Genomic DNA, 15,204 nt, shown 5'->3' on the forward strand with positions numbered 1-15,204 from the left:
CTAGAAGGAATCTGAGCAATCATGTTCAATACTTTCAATACACAAGTGAGGAAACAGAGACCCAGAGAGATTTAAGTGAATTGACCAAGATCACAGAATTTAAGTAACAAGCAATCCAAGGCTAGAACCAGGTCTTCTGAATATTGGCCCAGTTTTCTTTCCACAAAGAACTACTTTATGAGCTCCGGATGAAGTGGATACTTTTAGAAATATTTTTTAAAATTCTGGTATGGAGAATCTTTCCCAGAACATGTTTTTGTGTTTGTTTTTAATTTATCTTTATTGTTGAAAGTATTACAGATGTCCCCTTTTTCTCCCCATTGACCCCCTCCACCCTACCCTCGGCCCCCCAAGAACATGTTTTTGTAAAGTATTACATCAACATTAAATAAATGAAAGCTGCCTTGCTCCTATACTGCAGATAACACCATTTCCTTTCCCCCTTTTTTTTGCTCTACATATGTATTTTTCATTTTCACTGTCAGATCCTAAGAATTCTTCCTTTTATCATCTTGTTTATCTACTTTTCCTCTTACTTATTCCTCTTCCTAGTATCTCTCACAATGCACCCTACCATTTCCTTGTTTTCTCTCCATAATTATAAAAAGGAACAGATTAAGTACACATTTGATTATAGCACTGACCTGGGACACCATTATAAGCAAATCACAGTACTTGATCTCTCAGAATTTATAGGGTAATTAGTTAACAAAAAATAAAATAAACACAAAGGGTCCCATAGATGAGTGAATAATAAACATTGATGTTTACAGTAGAGACAAGAGTCTAAGTATGGATGGAACATCTATGCGAAGGGAAGTAGTAATGACAATGACAAGTAATAGCAAGGTAAAGGTTAGGCAAATACAAGGGACCACTTCCTTCCTACTCAGCTTTCTCACCCACCAACTCATCTGCTTCAGGCTCCTCCCCAGCCCGGGCCCTTTTGGCACATGTGGGGGGCAACCAATCGATATGTTTCTCTCACATCGATGTTTCTGTCTTCCTCTCCCTTCCACTCTCTCTAAAAATCAATGGAAAAATATCCTTGGGTGAGGCTTGAAGGAAAAAAACACACCAAAAGCCCAGACTTTTCTTTCCACGTCCTCCATTCTTTTCCCACTGCACCATGTTGCCTTCCTTTTAACTCTTACACTTTTTTACCATATTACATGCACATGCCTAGACAAGTATAACCATTTACAAAGCAGCACAAATGGGAAAAGTGTGTATATATCTAAGGAAGCTAGAAAAACAGAAAAGTCAGAGGACCCATATTAAGAGCACAGTGTAGCTCACATGATAATTCTCATAGAGGAGGCTTTGTTTCCAGATCTAGGTAGAAACTGCCTATTTCTTCAACCAACTGATATAGGCAGCATCAGTAGTGCTCTCTCTCCATACCTCCCATAGCAGTTACATGACCAGGGTTCACCCTCTGCACCATTCCTGTGCCACAACCTCCCTCACAGGCATGCCACCATACCTGAAGTTCTCACTCTTCAAGTCAGGAGTCAATTCTTTGGGTTAAGGCGTTGTCTCCAGAATGCCACTGTTAAATGCATGTTACCTGAGAGGGGAAGAAAGGTCCATTAATACATTGCTTCTATGGTTAAATGCATCAAACTAGCAATGACCTTGGGAATCAGACAGCACAAGTTATTTTTAAGTTTCAATGGATAGAGAAAATATTTTTTGTTTTTTAAATGTTTTACTGATTTTGAGGAAAAAAGGGAGAAAGGATAGAGAGATAGAAACATCAATGAAAGAGAAACATCATTTATCAGCTGCCTCCTGCACGCCCCCTACTGGGGATCGAGCCAACAATCAGGGCATTAGTCCTGATCAGGAATCGAACTGGTGACCGACCTCTTAGTTCATGAGCCACACTGGCCAGGCTGGATAAAGAATTGTTGATGGGGCAGGCAGGGTAAGAAGGTGAGTAGCTGAAAATGACTCATACATAGTATGAGATAATGCCCTCCCTATGTACAATAGCTACATGGCAAAATGAGAATAGTCATATAAACACATACTCTACCTACTGGAGTCATCATAAGGACAGTCCCTGCAATTTGAAGATTCCTAGGGACAGAAAAAGGAAACACTCCAAGCATCTTTCCAGTTCTAAAAAGAAGCAAAAGAGCTGAGCTGGCAGCAGTTTTCCAAGGACAGTGCACTGCTAGACTGAAAAAAGATAGAGGCAGGAACAGCTTCTGGTTAACTACGCACTTCTAGGTATAAAGCTTGTATCCAGCATTTTTAGCTGAGGGTCAACCTCCCAATGAGAGAATGCTGCAATTCAATTCCACACTCCTCCCCGCTTGCTAATTTATATTGACTCAAAGCCAGTATCATTTACAGCCACAAAAATCAACATGCCTTTACTGAGCGCTTATTATGAGCCCAGAATTTGGCTAGGTGCTATAAATACAGAAAAAAACAAAACAAAACAACTTTATACACTTTTGCCTTAACTCATATAAAGGAAACCAATCCCCAAAAACCCAAAATTGAGAGAGATGAGAAACAAGAAAGGAAGTAACAACCAAAAACAACAACAGGTAACTATTTCTTATCAGTACAAACACAAACTTCTTAAGCCAGAATGAAAACAAAACTTATTTCTAGGCCAGAGTTCCTTGTTAAACTCTTGCCTAAACAGTCAAGAGGCACAGATTAGAACCGCCCCCCCCCCCCTATTTTTTTCTTTTGGCTTAATACTAAAAGCTCTTTAGTAGCACACATCCATCTTGGTACATTTTGAAGAACAACCTTAGATTAAGAGTTACAAAACTTGGTTCTAGTTCTCTTAACTAGTTTTATTTAGGTAAATAATTTAACCTGCGTAGGACTTTCTTTAAAAACAAACAGAAAACGAAGAAGATGAACTAAGAATAGTATATATTTGGCACATACACCTCTCACTGGAAACTATTTCTACAGGAGGCATCACCAATCAATCATAACTCACTTTCCCAGAGAACATATAAGACCAAAATCCTTCTCAACACATTGCTTCTAGAAGTTACTTCAAAGTGGAGTTGGCCAATAAAACAAAATATATTTGCCACTGTGGACTAGATAATCTCTGCAATCTCTTCCAACTCTAAATTTTTAATACCAAGTTTATGAGGGTGGAAGAAAAACACTTTCAAAGGGCTTACATCAATAACGTTGACAGTTAGCCCTGGCCGGTTTGGCTCAGTGGATAGAGTGTTGGCCTGCGGACCAAAGGGTCCTGGGTTCAATTCCAGTCAAGGGCACGTACTTTGGCTGCAGGCTCCTCCCTGGCCTGGGCCTTGGTGGGGGCTCATGCAGGAGGCAACCAATTGATATGTTTCTCTAAGATTGATGTTTCCCTCTCTTTCACTCTCCCTAAAAATCAATGGAAAAATATCCTCAGGTGAGGATCAACAACAAAAATAATAATGTTGACAGTTATAAATTTCAGTCTAATCTCCCAAGTTCTCCTCTAAATTGAACCCCCATCTGGTTCTTTTTTGAAAGATGCTAATGAATAATCAGTCTGATACCATTAACATATATAGCTTGGCAATATTATTCAGATTTGCTAATGCGTTTTGACAGGAAAGGAGCCCTTTACCGAGACTGGCCCTAAAATATTCTCATCTAAAAGTATATCAAACAATATTGACCTAGTAAAGAACTAAGCCCAATCCCTTGATCATCCCCCCACAGCCTCTCTCCAAGGTCAAGCCTTTTCACTTCTCACCTAGACCTCTGCAATAGCCATTCTTCCATTCTTTTACTTATTGGAGCAATCTTTCTAAAACACATATGACCTCATATCACTTTACCTGTTTAAAAATCGGTATTTATTGCTAACAACATAAAACAAGTTTTTAAACATTATACTTAGAACTTTTTAGATAATTGCCTCCTTTTACCTTTCTGGCCTCACATCCCATAATGCTCTCCTTCCCCATCCCACTCTCTGTTCCCTGAACCTTTTTTCTTCCACAATCCTCTGCATTTACATACAGCATTAAGGTCTTTCTTCTGCCTGTCCTGTTCTTCCTTTTCCCCATCCCTTCACACTCCCACTCATCATCTAAGACCAAAATTAGGTACAGGGGCAGGTCCTGCATCTTTCTCTGGCCAACCCTCAGATAGACTGGTCACTTCCTCTCCTAAGTCAAAGCTTTTTGTGCTGTTCTTGGTATGTCCACATATTGTTTGCCTCAGTGGTTCCCAAAACCATCAGAAGTGCCTGGGGCATGTTTTAAAAGTAAATTCTTCAGGTCCAACCCAGAGGTACTAAATCAATCTCAGGAGATGAGACCCTGGAATTTCTACTTTCAAAAAGTTCCCCTAGCCCTAGCCAGTTTGGCTCAGTGGATAGAGCGTCAGCCTGCGGACTGAAGGGTCCCAGGTTCCATTCCGGCCAAGGGCACATGCCTGGGTTTCGGGCTCAATCCCCAGTAGGGGGCGTGCAGGAAGCAGCTGATCAATGATTCTCTCCCATCATTGATGTTTCTATCTCTCTCTATCCCTCTCCTTTCCTCTCTACAATCAATAAAAATAATTTTTTTTAAAAAAAGTTCCCCTAATTATTCTAATGGTCAAATTTGGGGACTAGTTTGTGTCTTCCAGTAGGTGTAAAGATTTTTTTTAAAGGATATGTAGAAATGATTTGCAATAGAATACACCACAGAAGTATTCTGCACTTGTTTTTTTATTTCATATCATATTCCTGTTGACTTGCCTCATGCTGAAGATGAAGGAACTCCTTTTGGACTCACACCCCCAAAACTTACATTCATTGTTCAAAAAACGTTGAATTTCCACCTTCATATCTAAATCTTAAAAATGAAGTAACTATACCTTGAGTAAACCCATAAATACACAGTGCAGGCTCTCTCACCAGATCTGCCATAAGAACTTTATTTCAGCTGAGTAATAAACCCTTAGCCGATTTTTAGGGTGGAAATAGATATTGCCTTTACATACTTCCGTAAGGTTAATATGCATTAGGAATAGATGATGGGGGCCCTCAATTAAGTGTAATAACAGGTAGCTGACTCCAGTGCCTCCGCAATTTTCAAAGAAAAAATCCACTCTTCCTTCCCCATCCCTCACTCCCCAAAAAAGTAAACTGAAACTGTAGAATACTGGCAGAAAATGTAACCAGATTAAGATACAAGATAATCAAGAAAACAAGTTGAGGTGTTACTGGGGAATCATGAATTTCGGGTAGTATGCAAGTTCCCCTGGTTACATCTCTAATTTCAGGCTCAACCTCGGGACGCAGACCCTGTGTTTTTCTCTCTCTAAAGCGCGGCTCGGAACGAATTCTGAAAATTTGAGTCCCTCACAAAGTCATGAACTCATCATGTTTCGACCCTTAGAATACGTTTACGCCTACTTTTTTCTTTTCTCTACTGAAGAGAAGGGCACTCTCAGGAGGGAGGACAGTGACAGTTCCACGTCTGCAAAACTTAGCGCCCGCGGGGCCGCGGCAGAAGCGGGCACCAAGGAGGCACCCGGCTGGGACCACCACGCTGAGGGACAATGGAAGGAGGAGTGATAGAGATAAGGAGAAGCAGCCGCTGGACTAGGCCCCCCTCGCGATTGGGGGCTCCAAAAAGTCTCGGGAAGGCCAGCCGGGTGGCAGGTGGGCCCAGCCACCGCCCCTTAAAGGGCCACGTCGCCCGCGCTGGCCGCTGCCGCCGGGCCCCGCGCAAAGGCCGGGCAGTGAGAAGGTGGCCCCGGGCAGGGCTGAGGGGCGCGGGGCCGGACCCTGACGGTTCTCGCTGCGGCCCAGGCTTCCCATAAGTTGGCGCCCGCGAGGCGAGACGCTCCGGACGCCTCAACCCGAAAGTGGCCCTTCAGCGCATCGGAGCCGTCCCACCCCCCATCCGGCCCCAGCCACTAGCCCGATCTCCCCGCGCCCCCACAGGCACCGGCTCCGAGGGAAGAAGGAGCAGTCGCGGCTCTGGGTCCTGGCTTGCGCGCCACACTCCTCCACCCTCGTTCTCCTCGGACATTCATCTCCCTTTTCCCCCAGAATTGCCCCCAACCCGCCAGCTGGTGTTTACCGGGACTCGGGGCGGCGGCGACTCTTCAGTCCCTCGACTAAGATGGCAGCCGGTCCCGAGTCCGGACCACAGCGACTAGAGCGAGTTGGCGGCCAATGCGCAGGCGCCTCCGGCTCGGGAGCGGTCTGCACTACAATCCCCAGAAGGCCCTGCGCACTAGCCAGCAGCCTGCCTGAACTGGCAGGGACTGGTGAGCTCCACTGGATCGGTTTTCTTGCCTCCAGGAGAGAGGGATTCTTGGTTTGCTTCCAGCATCTCTAGGCTTTTTTTTTAACACCCCCTCACACACATACACACCAGAACCTCTAAGGACCGTAGCTATGATACCCAAACTGTAGTGTAAATCAGAATCACCTGAAGGACTTAAATCTTAGACATCTGGGCCCCACCCCCAGAGCTTCTAATTGAGCAGATTTGGGATGGGATCCAATAATTTGCATTTCTTCTTTTTAAAAAAAATTTTTTTTTATTGATTTCAGAGAGGAAGGGGTAGGGAGAAAGAAATAGAACCAAGATGATGAGAGAGAATCATTGATTGGCTGCCTCCTGCACGCCCCCTATTGGGGATCAAACCCAAAACCAGAGCATATGCCCTGACCGGAATCCAACCATGACCTCCTGGTTTATAGGTCAAGGTTCAACCACTGAGCCACACAGGCCAGGTAGTAATTTGCATTTCTAAAAAAAAGCTCTCTGGTGTGCTCTGGTGGTGGATTAGACTTGAAGAACCACTGGATTATAGCTTAGTTCTTACAAAAGTACACTCCAGAGTTCATATTGATTGGTTTCAAATCCACCTTTTAACAGGGTCCGCTTAGGCATGATAAAAATAGCTTACATATAAGTGGAGCCAACCTGGAAGTTGTTCTAAGAGCTGATCAATAAGCTTCTTCAATTCTCACAACAAACCTAAGAGAGAAGTACCTTCATTATCCTCACTTTACAGATGTATAAATCAGGTAGTCTGGCTTTAGAATCCATCCTCAACTTCCTTCATGGGTTCTTTGTGAAAATGAATAGGCTGTGCAAGTAGACTCAAAGACACAACTAAATGCTTAGTAATTAGTGACCTTTGTTATTGTTGTTTAGCATGTTTCCTCCATCTGGAAAGACACTCATACTTTTCAAAGTACTTTTAAATCCTCCATGTCAATTTTTTCTAAAATGTGTCTTTAGGAGAGCTTGTTAAAGATACAGGTTCTTGTCTCAATGATTGAGCGTCGACGCATAAATCAAGAGGTCACTGGTCGATCCCCAGTCAGGGCACATGCCCGGGTTTAGTGCTTGGGGGACACGCAAGAGGCAGCCAATTGATGTTGATGTTTCTCTCTCATCAATGTTTCTATCTCTCTATCCCTCTCCTTTCCACTCTCTCTTTAAAAATCAATTAAAACCATATTTTAAAGAGATTATTGGACCTCTACCGCATTCAGATTCTCTTGGGCAGTGGTTCTCAAACGTTAGTGCCCATCAGAATTACTAGTACCTGGAGGATTTTATTAAACCTAAAGTTGCTGGGCTCCACCCATAATTCCCCATTCAGTAGGTCCCCCTAGAGTGAGCCTGAAAATATACATTTTTAATCAAGGACCACATTTGAGAATCACTGCTGTAGCGCATTGTTTCTCAACTTTTTTTTCCAATTACAGTTTACATTCAATGTTATTTTGTATTATTTTCAGGTGTACAGCATTGTTAGACAATCATATACTTTACAAAGTGGTGTCCTGTCCCTTCCCCCCATATTTCAAATACCCACATGACACCATACATAATTATTACAATATCCCCTATATGCTGTACTTTATATCCCTGTGACTATTTTGTAACTACCAATTTGTACTTATTTATTTATTTTTAGAGAGAGAGAGGAAGGGAGAGTGAGAGAAAAAGATCTGTTCTTCCACTTATTTATACATTCATTGGTTAATTCTTGTATGTGCCCTGACCAGGGATTGAACCCAAAACCTTGGTGTACTGGGACGATGATGTAAACAACTGAGCCAGCCAGCCACAGGGGATTGAACCTGCAACCTTGGTTTATCTGGACAATGCTTTAACCAACTGTGCTAAAGGTCATAATTTGTACTTCTTAATTCCTTCACCTTTTTCACTCATGCCTCCAACCCCTACCCCCTCTGGCAACCATCAACTTGTTCTCTGTGTCTATGAGTCTGTTTCAATTTGGTTTGTTCGTTTATTTTACTCTTTAGATTCCACATATAAGTGAAATCATATGGTATATGTCTTCTCTGGCTGCCTTATTTCACTTAGCATAATATTCTCTAGGTTCATCCATGCTGTTCCAAGGAGTAAGATTTCATTCTTTTTATGACCAAGTAATATTCTATTATATATATACACCACAACTTTTTTATCCACTCATCTATTAATGGGCACCTGAATTGCTTCAGTATTTTGGCTATCTATATATATATATATAAAGCCAGTGACCGGAACGCTGTAACGACCAGAACAACCGGTAGCTGTGATGCCCACTTTGGCCAGAGAACCAGCCGATCATGGGTGGAGCTGGGTCCAACCTCCCGTAGCTCCTCCCCTAGGCTGGTTCCGCCCCCATGGGCCCCCACCACTGTGATAGGCCCACGGCCCCTCCCCCCAGCCAGCTCTGCCCCCAATCACCTCCCCACACACCAATCGGGGGCAGGGCTGGCCAGCCAACCTCCTATGGCCCCTCCCCCTGGCCACTGGTCCTGATTGGCCCCACACACCCCATTCAGGAGCGGGGCCCGCCAGCCAATCGCCTGCAGCCCCTCCCCGCCAGCCAGCCCGGCCCTGATTGGGCCCCAATCAGGGTGAGCCGGCCAGCCAATCTCCTCCTCCTGACAGGCCCGGCCCTGATCCAGCCCTGATCTGCTCCAATCTGGCCCCATCAGGGCCAGTCCGGCCGGACCCCACCCATGCACGAATTTGTGCACTGGGCCTCTAGTTGTAAATAATGCTGCAATAAACATAGGGATGTATATATTCTTTCAAATTAGTGTTTTGGGTTTTTTCCTGATATGTACCCAGAAGTGGAATCAATGGGTCATAAGATAGTTCAATTTTTTAATTTTTTGAGGACCCTCCATGCTGTTTTCCATAGTGGCTGCACCAACCTGCATTCCCACCAACAGTGCACAAGGGTTGCCTTTTCTCCACATTGTCAACATTTGTTTGTGGATTTATTGATGATAGCCATTCTGACAAGTGTTCAACTTTTTTTTAATCATCTCTCTAAGGAAAAATTTTAGACGCTTATTTTCCCTAATCATTCCCCTCATGATATTTTAATATCACAAATATACTGTATATCTATTTATGCACCATATACATACCTGTGCTTTTACATTAAAAAGTTTTTATAATTTCCTCTCCACCTCCAACCAAGTTTTGTCCCATTAAGAATGTATTCTCAAAGCAGGTGTAGCCATACTTATATCTGACAAAGTAGATTTCAAGATAAAAAAGATAAGTGCTCAGCCAGTGTTGCTCAGTGGTTGAGCTTCAACCCATGAACCAGGAACTCATGGTTGGATTCCCAGTCAGGACACATGCCCAGATTTCAGGCTCAATCCCCAGTAGGAGGTAGCTGATCAATGATTCTCTCTCATCATCAATGTTTCTATCTCTCTATCCCTTCTTCTTTGAAATCAATAAATATAATTTTTTAAAAAAATAACAAGAAACAAAGATGCACATTTTATAATGATAAAGGGGACATACATCAGGAAGACACAACACATCGATATACAGAGAGCACCAAAATATATAAAGCAGCTACCAACAGAGCTAAAGGAGAAACCGACAAAAACACAATTACAGTAGGGGACCTAAATATGGTATTGACAGCTATGGATAGATCATCCAAAGAGAAAATCAATAAGAAAATATAGGCCTTGCCCTGGTTAGTTACCTCAGTTGGTTTGAGCATCATCCTGATACGCCAAGGTTGCAGGTTTGATCCCCAGTCAGGTCACATACAAGATCAACCAATGAATGCATAAATAAGTAGAATAACAAATCAACCTTTCTGTCTCTGTCTTCCTTCTTCTTCTCTCCCTCTCTCTCTCAAATCAATAAATAAGATAAAATAAATAATGGCCTTAAATGACACTTTAGAACAAATGGACATAATTAACATTTACAGAGCCTTTCTTTTCTTTTCTTTTTTAAATATATTTTATTGACTTTTTTTTTTTTTTACAAGAGAGGAAGGGAGAGGGATAGAGAGTCAGAAACATCGATGAGAGAGAAACATCGATCAGCTGCCTCCTGCACACCCCATACTGGGGATGTGCTGGCAACCAAGGCACATGCCCCTAACCAGAATCGAACCCGGGGCCCTCTAGTCCGCAGGCCGATGCTCCATCCACTGAGCCAAACGGGCTAGGGCTACAGAGCCTTTCATCTCAGAACACCAGATTATTCATTCTTCTCCAGTGAATATGGAACATCCTCAAGAATAGACCATATGGCCGTAGCTGGTTTGGCTCAGTGGATAGAGCGTCGGCCTGCGGACTGAAGGGTCCCAGGTTCGATTCTGGTCAAGGGCATGTACCTTGGTTGCGGGCACATCCCCAGTAGGGGGTGTGCAGGAGGCAGCTGATCGATGTTTCTCTCTCATTGATGTTTCTGACTCTCTATCCCTCTTCCTTCCTCTCTGTAAAAAATCAATAAAATATATTTAAAAAAAAAAAGAATAGACCATATGTTGGGACACAAAACTAGCCTCAACAAATTTAAGAAGATTAAAATCATGCCAAGCTTATTCTCTGACCACAATGTTTTGAAATTGGAAATCAACAGTAAAAAGGAAGTGGGAAAGACCACAATATGTAGAGATTAAACAACATGCTACTAAAGAATGATTGGGTCAAGCCCTGGACGGTTGCTTAGTGGTCAAAGCATCGGTCTACGAACCCAACGGTCGTGGGTTTGATTCCCGGTTAAGGGCACATACCTCAGTTGCAGGTACCCTTAGGCCCCCGTAGGGGCTTGTGCAGGAAGAAATCAATCATGTCTCTCTCACATCAATGTTTCTCTCTCTCTCTTTCCCCCCTCCTCCCTTCCACTCTGTCTAGACAAGGAAGAAATAAAAGGAGAGATCAAAGATACATAGAGACAAATGAGAATGACAATAGAACATGTAAAAACTTTTTGGACACAACAAAAGTGATAATAAGAGAGAAGTTTATATAATTACAGGCCTACCTCCAGAAACAATAAAAATCCCAAATGAACAACCTAACTTTATAGCTTAAAAAATTAAAAAAAGGATAGATGCAGCCCAAAGTCAGCAAAAGGAAGGAAATAATAAAAATTAGAGCTGAATTAAATGTAATAGAGAACAAAAAGACAATACAAAAAATTAATGCAACAAAGAGCTGGTTCTTTGTCAAGATTAGTAAAATCGACAAACCTCTGGCTAGACTCACTAAGGAAAAAAGATAAAAGACTCAAAATCAGAAATGAAATAGAAGTTATGATGGACAACACAGAAATACAAAGAAATGTACAAGACTATATGTCACCAAATTCAATAACCTAGAAAAAATAGACAAGTTCTTAGAAAATATAGCCTTCCTAGACTAAATAATCAAGAACTGGAAAATCTAAATAGACCAATCAACAGTAAGGAAATTGAAACCACCATAAAAAACCTCCCCAGAAAAAAAAAAAAGAAAAACCTCCCCAAAAGTAGAAGTTTGGACCAGATAGCTTCACTAGTGAACTCTACCAAACATTCAAAGAAGATTGAATACCTATCTTCCTCAAACTCTTCCAAAAAACTGAAAAAGAGGCAATACTTCCTAACATATTTTATGAGGCCAACATTACCCGGGTATCAAAACCTGGGAAGTAGAACTCCTATTTGACCCAGTAATACCACTTCTAGGAATACATCCCAAGAAATCAGAAACATCAATCAGAAAGGATATATGCACCCCTATGTTCATAGCAGCACAATTCACCATAGCTAAGATTTGGAAACAGCCTAAGTGCCCATCAGCAGATGAGTAGATTAAAAAACTGTGGTACATCTACACAATGGAATACTATGCTGCTGTAAAAAGGAAGGAACTCCTACCATTTGCAACAGCATGGATGGACCTGGAGAGCATTATGCTAAGCGAAATAAGCCAGTCAGAGAAATATAAATATCACATGATCTCACTCATTTGTGGAATATAATGAACAACATAAACTGATGAACAAAAACAGATCCAGAGACAGAGAAGCATCGATCAGACCATCAAACCTCAGAGGGAAGGTAGGGGAGGGTGGGGATAAGAGGGAGAGATCAACCAAAGGACTTTTATGCATGGATATAAGCCTAACCAATGGACACAGACGCCAGGGGCGTGAGGGCATGAACGGGGGGTGGGGGGTGGGGGGGAAGGAAGGAATAAGGACACATATGTAATACCTTAATCAATAAAGAAAACTAAAAAAAAAAAACAACCTGGCAAGTATAACAGATAATCTTGCCAGGCTGGTGTGGCTCAGTGGTTGAGTGTCGACCTATGAACCAGGACTTCACGGTCAGAAAACATGCCCAGGTTGCAGGCTCAATCCCCAGCTTAGGATGTGCAGGAGGCAGCCAATCAATGATTCCCTCTCTTCACTGATGTTTCTATCTCTCTCTCCTTCTCCCTTCCTCTCTGAAATCAATAAAAATATTTTTTAAATCACCTCAATTAATTTAATTTAAAAAGAAAAGAATGTATTTTCTGGAGAATATGGGTTAACTAGTGCCCCAGGTGATTCTTTTTTGCTTGTTTATTACTCAAAAAAGCTTCATTTTTAAATTTAGCTTTCTGACTCTGTGCTTATACCTTCAATACTTTCACAACGATTTTCTGCTCCTCAATAAGGAAAGCACACTTGATCCTGTCGCCGACACATTAAGCACACATGGATCACCCTGCTGACATGCTTTTTCATTTTAGACAACATTAGAACTTTAGGTCTCACAGCAGAACTCTGCAAAGTTGGCCTGTGCTCATGCCACATGCAGATTTTGGTGCTTTCCCAACCTTCTTGTTATAAAGGTAAATAATTCTATTACCAGGGTTTTGGGAAAGCCAGGTTTTGTTAGAGGCTGTATTGTTTGACTGTATGTCAAATGCTGGGCCACAGTGAATATCTAAAGACACCATCCCCAGAAGAGCACCCAGGTGATTCTTGTCACCAGGCAAGTTTGGGAAACATAGTATCCCTTAAAAGGATGAAGTACTTTTATGACCAGTATACAGAGAAGGAAATATGTCTCAAGGAAATTACATCAACCAGGAACCAGGGATCCAACCAAAGCTCTGTGGCTCCAGATCCTGTCTTCATGCACAATTTAAAAAACCCTGTTAGACAAAACTAATCTATGGTGTTTGAAGTCAGGGTAGTGATTACCCTTCGAGGGGAGGTAGTAGCAGGAAGGAACCACAAAGGGGCTTCTCAGAGCTGGTAATAATGTTCTGTGTCTTTTAAAAATATATATATATTTCTTTTTTATTGATTTCAGAGAGGAAGGAAGAGGGAGAGAGAGATGGAAACATCAGTGATGAGAGAGAATCATTGATTGGCTGCCTCCTGCAGGCCCCCGACTGGGGATCGAGCCCACAACCCGGGCATGTGCCCTTGACTGGAATCGAACCCGGGACCTTTCAGTACCCAGGCCAACGCTCTATCCACTGAGCCAAACAAGCCAGGGGAATGTTCTGTGTCTTGATTTGAGTGCTGATCCACAGGCGAGTTCCCTATGCAAAACATCAAGCTGTATACTTGGGATTTGTGTATATTTCTGCATTTATATTATGTCAATAAAAGTTTATTTAAACATGGGGGTGGGGTGGGGGGCAATGGAGAGATAAGGACACAAATGTAATACCTTAATAAAAAAAAAGTTTGCTTAAACAAATGTTTTAAATGTATACTCATTTTGTTCCACAATTGCACGTCTTTCTACTACACCCCAAAGATTCTCAAACTTTGAGTGCATCAGAATCACGTGGAGGACTTAACAAAACTCTGATTGCCAGGTACCACCCATCAGAATTTCTAAGTCAGGGAGTTCTGGAGTCAGGTCCAAGAATTTGCATTTCTAACAAGTCACCAGGTGATGCTGATGCCCAGAAATCATATTCTGAGAACTACTGGACTATGCTATCCTAAACTTGCTAATACCAACAGGGAGGATTAGCTCCAATGTGGGAGGCAGTACTGAGCCGAGTTAATAATTTAGGCTTTTTCAGAGGTAAGGTAGAACCTCGATTCTCAAACTGAATTTGTTCTGAAAGGCTGTTCAAAAACCAAATCATTTTTTCCCATTACAAATAATGTGAATTGAATTAATCCACTCCAGACCCCCAAATGATTCCCTGTGTTTTTAAAAAATATGTTTTTATTAATTTCAGAGCGAGCGAGAGAGAGAGAGAGAGAGAGAGAGAGAGAGAACATCAACAGTGAGAGAGAATCATCGATGGGCTGCCTCCTGCACGCCCCCCACTGGGGACCGAGCCCGCAATCCACTGAGCAAAAACAGCTAGGGTTGATTCCCTGTTTTAACCTATAAACACTTTAAAAACAAAAAGACATGAAGTGTATGAAAATTTAACAAAAAGGAAATTTACAGTAAAAAATGAAAATGTAACAATAATTATAAGCAGCAACAAAAGAAAAAAAAAAAAAAAAACAACCACAAGGAGTGGGGAGAGAAACCCCAGTGGCCCTCATGCCACCTGTCACTTACTGGCTTTCTGCAGAACACTTAGTCACACTGCTGCGCTCCTCTTCGCTGGAGCCATTCTGCATTCCACTGCCAGAGGCGGGGGAAGACCTGAAAATGCACGGATGGAGAAAAGACAGTGAATGAGGCTCTGGAAGCCTCAGCTCTGGATCCAAAGAGATCACTTAAGACCTAATTGATGGCTCCATCACTTCCCCCCTCTAAGACTGTTTCCTCATCTGCAAAATAAGGTACACAAATTCTATCCCTTGTCACTCCTTCCTAGGTAGGGTTGCCAGATTTAGAAAATATAAATATAGGATGCTCACTTAAATTTGAATTTCAGATAAGTACAGGACAAATACTGATGTGACATACTTATACAAAAATTATTTTAATTGCTTATCTAAAATTCAA

The 15,204-nt window shown here is 42.1% G+C and overlaps 1 protein-coding gene across 2 annotated transcripts in view; it reads right to left on the reverse strand.

The window, feature by feature from the left end:
• Positions 1-14,898, reverse strand: part of ITCH (itchy E3 ubiquitin protein ligase) — a 137,648-nt gene extending 122,750 nt beyond the window's left edge. The window contains exons 1-2 of one of the 2 annotated variants that reach the window (XM_080685028.1): positions 14,812-14,898; positions 1,487-1,570 (exon numbers count right to left, since the gene is read on the reverse strand). The gene's annotated coding sequence lies outside the window, so the exon portion shown is untranslated. Of the gene's footprint in view, positions 1-1,486; positions 1,571-6,062; positions 6,160-14,811 lie in introns of those variants that run through there. The other variant, XM_080685027.1, reaches the window with a different exon arrangement.
• Positions 14,899-15,204: the final 306 nt, after the last annotated feature.

The sequence above is a fragment of the Plecotus auritus genome, assembly GCF_963455305.1.
Source record: "Plecotus auritus genome assembly, chromosome: 8".
NCBI classification, from domain to species: domain Eukaryota; kingdom Metazoa; phylum Chordata; class Mammalia; order Chiroptera; family Vespertilionidae; genus Plecotus; species Plecotus auritus.